Genomic DNA, 15,689 nt, shown 5'->3' on the forward strand with positions numbered 1-15,689 from the left:
TTTGTCACATTTTGGACGACATACTATACTATGACTTTTTTGTCACATTTTGGACGACATACTAACCTATGACTTTTTGGTCACATTTTGGACGACATACTATACTATGACTTTTTTGTCACATTTTGGACGACATACTTTACTATGACTTTTTGTTCACATTTTGGACGACATACTATAGTATGACTTTTTTGTCACATTTTGGACGACATACTATAGTATGACTTTTTTGTCACATTTTGGACGACATACTATACTATGACTTTTTTGTCACATTTTGGACGACATACTTTACTATGACTTTTTGGTCACATTTTGGACGACATACTATAGTATGACTTTTTTGTCACATTTTGGACGACATACTAAAGTATGACTTTTTTGTCACATTTTGGAAGACATACTAACCTATGACTTTTTGGTCACATTTTGGACGACATATTATAGTATGACTTTTTGGTCACATTTTGGACGAGATACTATTCTATGACTTTTTTGGCACATTTTGGACGACATACTAACCTATGACTTTTTGGTCACATGTTGGACGACATACTAACCTATGACTTTTTTGTCACATTTTGGACGACATACTAATCTATGACTTTTTGGTCACATTTTGGACGACATACTTACCTATGACTTTTTGGTCACATTTTGGACGACATACTTACCTATGACTTTTTGGTCACATTTTGGACGACATACTAACCTATGACTTTTTTGTCACATTTTGGACGACATACTAAACTATGACTTTTTTGTCACATTTTGGACGACATACTATACTATGAGTTTTTGGTCACATTTTGGACGACATACTATAGTATGACTTTTTTGTCACATTTTGGATGACATACTATAGTATGACTTTTTTGTCACATTTTGGACGACATACTATAGTATGACTTTTTTGTCACATTTTGGACGACATACTATACTATGACTTTTTTGTCACATTTTGGACGACATACTAAACTATGACTTTTTTGATACATTTTGGACGACATACTAACCTATGACTTTTTTGTCACATTTTGGACGACATACTAACCTATGACTTTTTGGTCACATTTTGGACGACATACTATAGTATGACTTTTTGGTCACATTTTGGACGACATACTATAGTATGACTTTTTTGTCACATTTTGGACGACATACTAACCTATGACTTTTTGGTCACATTTTGGACGACATACTATAGTATGACTTTTTTGTCACATTTTGGACGACATACTATACTATGACTTTTTTGTCACATTTTGGACGACATACTAACCTATGACTTTTTGGTCACATTTTGGACGACATACTATAGTATGACTTTTTTGTCACATTTTGGACGACATACTATACTATGACTTTTTTGTCACATTTTGGACGACATACTAACCTATGACTTTTTTGTCACATTTTGGACGACATACTATACTATGAGTTTTTTGTCACATTTTGGACAACATACTATAGTGTGACATCTTTTTTGTCACATTTTGGACGACATACTAAACTACGACATCTTTCTCACATTTTGGACGACATACTAAACTATGACTTTTTTGTCACATTTTGGACGACATACTATATTATGACTTTTTGGTCACATTTTGGACGACATACTATAGTATGACTTTTTTGTCACATTTTGGACGACATACTATACTATGACTTTTTTGTCACATTTTGGACGACATACTTTACTATGACTTTTTGGTCACATTTTGGACGACATACTATAGTATGACTTTTTTGTCACATTTTGGACGACATACTAAAGTATGACTTTTTTGTCACATTTTGGACGACATACTAACCTATGACCTTTTGGTCACATTTTGGACGACATACTATAGTATGACTTTTTGGTCACATTTTGGACGAGATACTATTCTATGACTTTTTTGGCACATTTTGGACGACATACTAACCTATGACTTTTTGGTCACATGTTGGACGACATACTAACCTATGACTTTTTTGTCACATTTTGGACGACATACTAATCTATGACTTTTTGGTCACATTTTGGACGACATACTTACCTATGACTTTTTGGTCACATTTTGGATGACATACTTACCTATGACTTTTTGGTCACATTTTGGACAAGATACTATTCTATGACTTTTTTGGCACATTTTGGACGACATACTATCGTATGACTTTTTTGTCACATTTTGGACGACATACTAACCTATGACTTTTTTGTCACATTTTGGACGACATACTAACCTATGACTTTTTTGTCACATTTTGGACGACATACTAACCTATGACTTTTTGGTCACATTTTGGACGACATACTAACCTATGACTTTTTTGTCACATTTTGGACGACATACTATACTATGACTTTTTTGTCACATTTTGGACGACATACTATAGTATGACTTTTTGGTCACATTTTGGACATACTATTCTGTGACTTTTTTGAGCGATTTTGGACGACATACTAACCTATGACTTTTTTGTCAAATTTTGGACATACTATTCTGTGACTTTTTTGAGCGATTTTGGACGACATACTAACCTATGACTTTTTTGTCAAATTTTGGACGACATACTAACCTATGACTTTTTGGTCACATTTTGGACGACATATTAACCTATGACTTTTTTGTCACATTTTGGACGACATACTATAGTATGACTTTTTTGTCACATTTTGGACGACATACTATGCTATGACTTTTTTGTCACATTTTGGACGACATACTAACCTATGACTTTTTTGTCACATTTTGGACGACATACTATAGTATGACTTTTTTGTCACATTTTGGACGACATACTATAGTATGACTTTTTTGTCACATTTTGGACGACATACTATACTATGAGTTTTTTGTCACATTTTGGACGACATACTATAGTGTGACATCTTTTTTGTCACATTTTGGACGACATACTAAACTATGACATCTTTGTCACATTTTGGACGACATACTAAACTATGACTTTTTTGTCACATTTTGGACGACATACTATACTATGACTTTTTGGTCACATTTTGGACGACATACTATAGTATGACTTTTTTGTCACATTTTGGACGACATACTATAGTATGACTTTTTTGTCACATTTTGGACGACATACTATAATTATGACTTTTTTGTCACATTTTGGACGACATACTATACTATGACTTTTTTGTCACATTTTGGACGACATACTATACTATGAGTTTTTTGTCACATTTTGGACGACATACTATAGTATGACTTTTTTGTCACATTTTGGACGACATACTAAAGTATGACTTTTTTGTCACATTTTGGAAGACATACTAACCTATGACTTTTTGGTCACATTTTGGACGACATACTATAGTATGACTTTTTGGTCACATTTTGGACGAGATACTATTCTATGACTTTTTTGGCACATTTTGGACGACATACTAACCTATGACTTTTTGGTCACATGTTGGACGACATACTAACCTATGACTTTTTTGTCACATTTTGGACGACATACTAATCTATGACTTTTTGGTCACATTTTGGACGACATACTTACCTATGACTTTTTGGTCACATTTTGGACGACATACTTACCTATGACTTTTTGGTCACATTTTGGACGACATACTAACCTATGACTTTTTTGTCACATTTTGGACGACATACTAAACTATGACTTTTTTGTCACATTTTGGACGACATACTATACTATGAGTTTTTGGTCACATTTTGGACGACATACTATAGTATGACTTTTTTGTCACATTTTGGATGACATACTATAGTATGACTTTTTTGTCACATTTTGGACGACATACTATAGTATGACTTTTTTGTCACATTTTGGACGACATACTATACTATGACTTTTTTGTCACATTTTGGACGACATACTAAACTATGACTTTTTTGATACATTTTGGACGACATACTAACCTATGACTTTTTTGTCACATTTTGGACGACATACTAACCTATGACTTTTTGGTCACATTTTGGACGACATACTATAGTATGACTTTTTGGTCACATTTTGGACGACATACTATAGTATGACTTTTTTGTCACATTTTGGACGACATACTAACCTATGACTTTTTGGTCACATTTTGGACGACATACTATAGTATGACTTTTTTGTCACATTTTGGACGACATACTATACTATGACTTTTTTGTCACATTTTGGACGACATACTAACCTATGACTTTTTGGTCACATTTTGGACGACATACTATAGTATGACTTTTTTGTCACATTTTGGACGACATACTATACTATGACTTTTTTGTCACATTTTGGACGACATACTAACCTATGACTTTTTTGTCACATTTTGGACGACATACTATACTATGAGTTTTTTGTCACATTTTGGACGACATACTATAGTGTGACATCTTTTTTGTCACATTTTGGACGACATACTAAACTATGACATCTTTGTCACATTTTGGACGACATACTAACCTATGACTTTTTTGTCACATTTTGGACGACATACTAACCTATGACTTTTTTGTCACATTTTGGACGACATACAAACCTATGACTTTTTTGTCACATTTTGGACGACATACTAAACTATGACTTTTTTGTCACATTTTGGACGACATACTATACTATGAGTTTTTGGTCACATTTTGGACGACATACTATAGTATGACTTTTTTGTCACATTTTGGACGACATACTATAGTATGACTTTTTTGTCACATTTTGGACGACATACTATAGTATGACTTTTTTGTCACATTTTGGACGACATACTATACTATGACTTTTTTGTCACATTTTGGACGACATACTAAACTATGACTTTTTTGATACATTTTGGACGACATACTAACCTATGACTTTTTTGTCACATTTTGGACGACATACTAACCTATGACTTTTTGGTCACATTTTGGACGACATACTATAGTATGACTTTTTGGTCACATTTTGGACGACATACTATAGTATGACTTTTTTGTCACATTTTGGACGACATACTAACCTATGACTTTTTGGTCACATTTTGGACGACATACTATAGTATGACTTTTTTGTCACATTTTGGACGACATACTATACTATGACTTTTTTGTCACATTTTGGACGACATACTAACCTATGACTTTTTTGTCACATTTTGGACGGCATACTGACCTATGACTTTTTTGTCACATTTTGGACGACATACTTATCTATGACTTTTTGGTCACATTTTGGACGACATACTATAGTATGACTTTTTTGTCACATTTTGGACGACATACTAACGTATGACTTTTCTGAGCGATTTTGGACGACATACTAACCTATGACTTTTTGGTCACATTTTGGACGACATACTAACCTATGACTTTTTTGTCACATTTTGGACGACATACTATACTATGAGTTTTTTGTAACATTTTGGACGACATACTAACCTATGACTTTTTGGTCACATTTTGGACGACATACTATTCTATGACTTTTTTGGCACATTTTGGACGACATACTATAGTATGACTTTTTTGTCACATTTTGGACGACATACTAACCTATGACTTTTTGGTCACATTTTGGACGACATACTAACCTATGACTTTTTGGTCACATTTTGGACGACATACTATTCTATGACTTTTTTGGCACATTTTGGACGACATACTATAGTATGACTTTTTTGTCACATTTTGGACGACATACTTACCTATGACTTTTTTGTCACATTTTGGACGACATACTAACCTATGACTTTTTTGTCACATTTTGGACTACTAACCTATGACTTTTTTGTCACATTTTGGACGACATACTAACCTATGACTTTTTTGTCACATTTTTGACGACATACTAAACTATGACTTTTTTGTCACATTTTGGACGACATACTATACTATGAGTTTTTGGTCACATTTTGGACGACATACTATAGTATGACTTTTTTGTCACATTTTGGACGACATACTATAGTATGACTTTTTTGTCACATTTTGGACGGCATACTATAGTATGACTTTTTTGTCACATTTTGGACGACATACTATACTATGACTTTTTTGTCACATTTTGGACGACATACTAAACTATGACTTTTTTGTCACATTTTGGACGACATACTAACCTATGACTTTTTGGTCACATTTTGGACGACATACTATAGTATGACTTTTTTGTCACATTTTGGACGACATACTAACCTATGACTTTTTTATCACATTTTGGACGACATATTAACCTATGACTTTTTGGTCACATTTTGGACAACATATTAACCTATGACTTTTTGGTCACATTTTGGACGACATACTAACCTATGACTTTTTGGTCACATTTTGGACGACATACTAAACTATGACATTTTTGGCACATTTTGGACGACATCCTAAACTATGACATTTTTGGCAAGTTTTGGACGACATACTAAACTATGACATTTTTGGCACATTTTGGACGACCTACTAAACTATGACATTTTTGTCAAGTTTTGGATGACATACTAAACTATGACATTTTTGGCAAATTTTGGACCACATTCTAAACTATGACATTTTTGTCACATTTTGGACCACATACTAAACTATGACATCTTTGTCACATTTTGGACGACTTACTTTACTATGACTTTTTTGTCACATTTTGGACGACATACTAACCTATGACTTTTTGGTCATATTTTGGACGACATACTAACCTATGACTTTTTGGTCACATTTTGGACGACATACTAACCTATGACTTTTTGTTCACATTTTGGACAACATACTAACCTATGACTTTTTGGTCACATTTTGGACGATATACTATAGTATGACTTTTTTGTCACATTTTGGACGACATACTTATCTATGACTTTTTGGTCACATTTTGGACGACATACTATAGTATGACTTTTTTGTCTCATTTTGGACGACATACTAACGTATGACTTTTCTGAGCGATTTTGGACGACATACTATACTATGACTTTTTTGTCACATTTTGGACGACATATTAACCTATGACTTTTTGGTCACATTTTGGACGACATACTAACCTATGACTTTTTGGTCACATTTTGGACGACATACTAACCTATGACTTTTGTGTCACATTTTGGACGACATACTATACTATGACTTTTTTGTCACATTTTGGACGACATACTAAACTATGACTTTTTTGTCACATTTTGGACGACATACTAACCTATGACTTTTTGGTCACATTTTGGACGACATACTATAGTATGACATTTTTGGCACATTTTGGACGACATACTATACTATGAGTTTTTGGTCACATTTTGGACGACATACTATAGTATGACTTTTTTGTCACATTTTGGACGACATACTATAGTATGACTTTTTTGTCACATTTTGGACGGCATACTATAGTATGACTTTTTTGTCACATTTTGGACGACATACTATACTATGACTTTTTTGTCACATTTTGGACGACATACTAAACTATGACTTTTTTGTCACATTTTGGACGACATACTAACCTATGACTTTTTTATCACATTTTGGACGACATATTAACCTATGACTTTTTGGTCACATTTTGGACGACATACTAACCTATGACTTTTTGGTCACATTTTGGACGACATACTAACCTATGACTTTTTTATCACATTTTGGACGACATATTAACCTATGACTTTTTGGTCACATTTTGGACAACATATTAACCTATGACTTTTTGGTCACATTTTGGACGACATACTAACCTATGACTTTTTGGTCACATTTTGGACGACATACTAAACTATGACATTTTTGGCACATTTTGGACGACATCCTAAACTATGACATTTTTGGCAAGTTTTGGACGACATACTAAACTATGACATTTTTGGCACATTTTGGACGACCTACTAAACTATGACATTTTTGTCAAGTTTTGGATGACATACTAAACTATGACATTTTTGGCAAATTTTCGACCACATTCTAAACTATGACTTTTTTGTCACATTTTGGACCACATACTAAACTATGACATTTTTGTCACATTTTGGACCACATACTAAACTATGACATCTTTGTCACATTTTGGACGACTTACTTTACTATGACTTTTTTGTCACATTTTGGACGACATACTAACCTATGACTTTTTGGTCATATTTTGGACGACATACTAACCTATGACTTTTTGGTCACATTTTGGACGACATACTAACCTATGACTTTTTGTTCACATTTTGGACAACATACTAACCTATGACTTTTTGGTCACATTTTGGACGATATACTATAGTATGACTTTTTTGTCACATTTTGGACGACATACTTATCTATGACTTTTTGGTCACATTTTGGACGACATACTATAGTATGACTTTTTTGTCTCATTTTGGACGACATACTAACGTATGACTTTTCTGAGCGATTTTGGACGACATACTATACTATGACTTTTTTGTCACATTTTGGACGACATATTAACCTATGACTTTTTGGTCACATTTTGGACGACATACTAACCTATGACTTTTTGGTCACATTTTGGACGACATACTAACCTATGACTTTTGTGTCACATTTTGGACGACATACTATACTATGACTTTTTTGTCACATTTTGGACGACATATTAACCTATGACTTTTTGGTCACATTTTGGACGACATACTAACCTATGACTTTTTGGTCACATTTTGGACGACATACTAACCTATGACTTTTGTGTCACATTTTGGACGACATACTATACTATGACTTTTTTGTCACATTTTGGACGACATACTAAACTATGACTTTTTTGTCACATTTTGGACGACATACTAACCTATGACTTTTTGGTCACATTTTGGACGACATACTATAGTATGACATTTTTGGCACATTTTGGACGACATACTAAACTATGACATTTTTGGTCACATTTTGGACGACATACTAACCTATGACTTTTGTGTCACATTTTGGACGACATAGTAAACTATGACATCTTTGTCACATTTTGGACGACATAGTAAACGATGACATTTTTGTCACATTTTGGACGACATACTATACTATGACATCTTTGTCACATTTTGGACGACATACTAACCTATGACTTTTTTGTCACATTTTGGACGACATACTAACCTATGACATCTTTGTCACATTTTGGACGACATAGTAAACTATGACATTTTTGTCACATTTTGGACGACATACTAAACTATGACATTTTCGGCACATTTTGGACCACATACTAAACTATGACATTTTTGTCCCATTTTGGACGACATACTAAACTTTGACATTTTTGTCAAGTTTTGGATGACATACTAAACTTTGAGGGCCACGCTGTGGTGTAGTGGTTAGCACTCTCGCCTTGCAGCGAGAAGACCCGGGTTCGAGCCCCGGTTGGAACAAGGGCCTTTCTGCATGGAGTTTGCATGTTCTCCCCGTGTGTGCGTGGGTTCTCTCCGGGTACTCCGGCTTCCTCCCACAGTCCAAAAACATGCAATGTGGGGATATGTAAATTGGACACTCCAAATTGACCATAGGAGTGAGTGTGAGAGTGAATGGTTGTTAGTCTCCATCTGTGTGTGGCCCTGCGATGGACTGGCGAACTGTCCAGGGTGTACCCCGCCTATCGCCCGATGTAGCTGAGATTGGCACAGCACCCCCCGCGACCCTCTGGTAGAGGATAAAGCAGTAGATGATGACTGACTGACTAAACTATGACATTTTTGTCCCATTTTGGACGACATTTATGGACAACATACTAACCCATAACTTTTTTGTCACATATTGGACGACATACTATACTATGAGTTTTTTGTCACATTTTGGACGACATACTAAACTATGACATTTTTGGCACATTTTGGACGACATACTAAACTATGACATTTTTGTCAAGTTTTGGATGACATACTTAACTATGACATTTTGTCACATTTTGGACGACATACTAAACTATGACATTTTGTCACATTTTGGACGACATACTAAACTATGACATTTTGTCACATTTTGGACGACATACTAACTTATGACATTTTTCGCACATTTTGGACCACATTCTAAACTATGACATTTTTGGCACATTTTGGACGACATACTAACCTATGACTTTTTTGTCACATTTTGACGACATACTAACCTATGACTTTTTTTGTCACATTTTAGACTACATACTATACTATGAGTTTTTTTGTCACATTTTGGACGACATATGATAGTATGACATCTTTGTAACATTTTGGACGACATACTAACCTATGACTTTTTTGTCACATTTTGGACGACATACTAACCTATGACTTTTTTGTCACATTTTGGACGACATACTAACCTATGACCCTTTTCTGCACATTTTGGACAACATACTAACCTATGACTTTTTTGTCACATATTGGACAAGATACTAAACTATGACATTTTTGTCACATTTTGGACGACATACTATACTATGAGTTTTTTGTCACATTTTGGACGACATACTAAACTATGACATTTTTGGCACATTTTGGACGACATACTAAACTATGACATTTTTGTCAAGTTTTGGAAGACATACTAAACTATGACATTTTTGTCCCATTTTGGACGACCTACTAAACTATGACATTTTTGTCAAGTTTTGGATGACATACTAAACTATGACATCTTTGGCACATTTTGGACCACATTCTAAACTATGAAATTTTTGTCACATTTTGGACGAAATACTAACCTATGACATCTTTGTCACATTTTGGACAACATAGCAAACTATGACTTTTTTGTCACATTTTGACGACATACTAACCTATGACTTTTTTTGTCACATTTTAGACTACATACTATACTATGAGTTTTTTTGTCACATTTTGGACGACATATGATAGTATGACATCTTTGTAACATTTTGGACGACATACTAACCTATGACTTTTTTGTCACATTTTGGACGACATACTAACCTATGACTTTTTTGTCACATTTTGGACGACATACTAACCTATGACCCTTTTCTGCACATTTTGGACAACATACTAACCTATGACTTTTTTGTCACATATTGGACAAGATACTAAACTATGACATTTTTGTCACATTTTGGACGACATACTATACTATGAGTTTTTTGTCACATTTTGGACGACATACTAAACTATGACATTTTTGGCACATTTTGGACGACATACTAAACTATGACATTTTTGTCAAGTTTTGGAAGACATACTAAACTATGACATTTTTGTCCCATTTTGGACGACCTACTAAACTATGACATTTTTGTCAAGTTTTGGATGACATACTAAACTATGACATCTTTGGCACATTTTGGACCACATTCTAAACTATGAAATTTTTGTCACATTTTGGACGAAATACTAACCTATGACATCTTTGTCACATTTTGGACAACATAGCAAACTATGACATTTTTGTCACATTTTGGACGACATACTAAACTATGACATTTTTGTCAAGTTTTGGACGACATACCAAACTATGACATTTTCGGCACATTTTGGACCACATACTAAACTATGACATTTTTGTCAAGTTTTGGACGACATACTAACCTATGACATTTTTGGCACATTTTGGACCACATTCTAAACTATGACATTTTTGTCACGTTTTGGACCACATACTAACCTATGACTTTTTGGTCACATTTTGGACGACATACTAACCTATGACTTTTTGGTCACATTTTGAACGACATACTAACCTGTGACTTTTTGCGCACATTTTGGACCACATTCTAAACTATGACATTTTTGGCACATTTTGGACCACATTCTAAACTATGACATTTTTGGCACATTTTGGACCACATTCTAAACTATGACATTTTTGGCACATTTTGGACGACATACTAACCTATGACATTTTCGGCACATTTTGGACCACATACTAAACTATGACATTTTTGTCAAGTTTTGGACGACATACTAACCTATGACATTTTTGGCACATTTTGGACCACATTCTAAACTATGACATTTTTTGCACATTTTGGACGACATACTAACCTATGACTTTTTTTGTCACATTTTGGACGACATACTAACCTATGACTTTTTTCTGCACATTTTGGACAACATACTAACCTATGACTTTTTTGTCACATATTGGACGAGATACTAAACTATGACATTTTTGTCAAGTTTTGGATGACATACTAAACTATGACATTTTGGCACATTTAGGACCACATACTAAACTATGACATTTTTGTCAAGTATTGGACGACATACCAAACTATGACATTTTCGGCACATTTTGGACCACATACTAAACTATGACATCTTTGTCACATTTTGGACGACATAGTAAACTATGACATTTTTGTCACATTTTGGACGACATACTAAACGATGACATTTTTGTCAAGTTTTGGATGACATACTTAACTATGACATTTTGTCACATTTTGGACGACATACTAAACTATGACATTTTGTCACATTTTGGACGACATACTAAACTATGACATTTTGTCACATTTTGGACGACATACTAACTTATGACATTTTTCGCACATTTTGGACCACATTCTAAACTATGACATTTTTGGCACATTTTGGACGACATACTAACCTATGACTTTTTTGTCACATTTTGACGACATACTAACCTATGACTTTTTTTGTCACATTTTAGACTACATACTATACTATGAGTTTTTTTGTCACATTTTGGACGACATATGATAGTATGACATCTTTGTAACATTTTGGACGACATACTAACCTATGACTTTTTTGTCACATTTTGGACGACATACTAACCTATGACTTTTTTGTCACATTTTGGACGACATACTAACCTATGACCCTTTTCTGCACATTTTGGACAACATACTAACCTATGACTTTTTTGTCACATATTGGACAAGATACTAAACTATGACATTTTTGTCACATTTTGGACGACATACTATACTATGAGTTTTTTGTCACATTTTGGACGACATACTAAACTATGACATTTTTGGCACATTTTGGACGACATACTAAACTATGACATTTTTGTCAAGTTTTGGAAGACATACTAAACTATGACATTTTTGTCCCATTTTGGACGACCTACTAAACTATGACATTTTTGTCAAGTTTTGGATGACATACTAAACTATGACATCTTTGGCACATTTTGGACCACATTCTAAACTATGAAATTTTTGTCACATTTTGGACGAAATACTAACCTATGACATCTTTGTCACATTTTGGACAACATAGCAAACTATGACATTTTTGGCACATTTTGGACCACATTCTAAACTATGACATTTTTGTCACATTTTGGACCACATACTAACCTATGACTTTTTGGTCACATTTTGGACGACATACTAACCTATGACTTTTTGGTCACATTTTGAACGACATACTAACCTGTGACTTTTTTATCACATTTTGGACGACATATTAACCTATGACTTTTTGGTCACATTTTGGACGACATACTAACCTATGACTTTTTGGTCACATTTTGGACGACATACTAACCTATGACTTTTTTATCACATTTTGGACGACATATTAACCTATGACTTTTTGGTCACATTTTGGACAACATATTAACCTATGACTTTTTGGTCACATTTTGGACGACATACTAACCTATGACTTTTTGGTCACATTTTGGACGACATACTAAACTATGACATTTTTGGCACATTTTGGACGACATCCTAAACTATGACATTTTTGGCAAGTTTTGGACGACATACTAAACTATGACATTTTTGGCACATTTTGGACGACCTACTAAACTATGACATTTTTGTCAAGTTTTGGATGACATACTAAACTATGACATTTTTGGCAAATTTTCGACCACATTCTAAACTATGACTTTTTTGTCACATTTTGGACCACATACTAAACTATGACTTTTTTGTCACATTTTGGACGACATACTATACTATGAGTTTTTTGTCACATTTTGGACGACATACTAAACTATGACATTTTTGGCACATTTTGGACGACATACTAAACTATGACATTTTTGTCAAGTTTTGGAAGACATACTAAACTATGACATTTTTGTCCCATTTTGGACGACCTACTAAACTATGACATTTTTGTCAAGTTTTGGATGACATACTAAACTATGACATCTTTGGCACATTTTGGACCACATTCTAAACTATGAAATTTTTGTCACATTTTGGACGAAATACTAACCTATGACATCTTTGTCACATTTTGGACAACATAGCAAACTATGACATTTTTGTCACATTTTGGACGACATACTAAACTATGACATTTTTGTCAAGTTTTGGACGACATACCAAACTATGACATTTTCGGCACATTTTGGACCACATACTAAACTATGACATTTTTGTCAAGTTTTGGACGACATACTAACCTATGACATTTTTGGCACATTTTGGACCACATTCTAAACTATGACATTTTTGTCACGTTTTGGACCACATACTAACCTATGACTTTTTGGTCACATTTTGGACGACATACTAACCTATGACTTTTTGGTCACATTTTGAACGACATACTAACCTGTGACTTTTTGCGCACATTTTGGACCACATTCTAAACTATGACATTTTTGGCACATTTTGGACCACATTCTAAACTATGACATTTTTGGCACATTTTGGACCACATTCTAAACTATGACATTTTTGGCACATTTTGGACGACATACTAACCTATGACATTTTCGGCACATTTTGGACCACATACTAAACTATGACATTTTTGTCAAGTTTTGGACGACATACTAACCTATGACATTTTTGGCACATTTTGGACCACATTCTAAACTATGACATTTTTTGCACATTTTGGACGACATACTAACCTATGACTTTTTTTGTCACATTTTGGACGACATACTAACCTATGACTTTTTTCTGCACATTTTGGACAACATACTAACCTATGACTTTTTTGTCACATATTGGACGAGATACTAAACTATGACATTTTTGTCAAGTTTTGGATGACATACTAAACTATGACATTTTGGCACATTTAGGACCACATACTAAACTATGACATTTTTGTCAAGTTTTGGACGACATACCAAACTATGACATTTTCGGCACATTTTGGACCACATACTAAACTATGACATCTTTGTCACATTTTGGACGACATAGTAAACTATGACATTTTTGTCACATTTTGGACGACATACTAAACGATGACATTTTTGTCAAGTTTTGGATGACATACTTAACTATGACATTTTGTCACATTTTGGACGACATACTAAACTATGACATTTTGTCACATTTTGGACGACATACTAAACTATGACATTTTGTCACATTTTGGACGACATACTAACTTATGACATTTTTCGCACATTTTGGACCACATTCTAAACTATGACATTTTTGGCACATTTTGGACGACATACTAACCTATGACTTTTTTGTCACATTTTGACGACATACTAACCTATGACTTTTTTTGTCACATTTTAGACTACATACTATACTATGAGTTTTTTTGTCACATTTTGGACGACATATGATAGTATGACATCTTTGTAACATTTTGGACGACATACTAACCTATGACTTTTTTGTCACATTTTGGACGACATACTAACCTATGACTTTTTTGTCACATTTTGGACGACATACTAACCTATGACCCTTTTCTGCACATTTTGGACAACATACTAACCTATGACTTTTTTGTCACATATTGGACAAGATACTAAACTATGACATTTTTGTCACATTTTGGACGACATACTATACTATGAGTTTTTTGTCACATTTTGGACGACATACTAAACTATGACATTTTTGGC

The sequence above is a fragment of the Solea solea genome, chromosome 6, assembly GCF_958295425.1.
Source record: "Solea solea chromosome 6, fSolSol10.1, whole genome shotgun sequence".
Classification (NCBI taxonomy): domain Eukaryota; kingdom Metazoa; phylum Chordata; class Actinopteri; order Pleuronectiformes; family Soleidae; genus Solea; species Solea solea.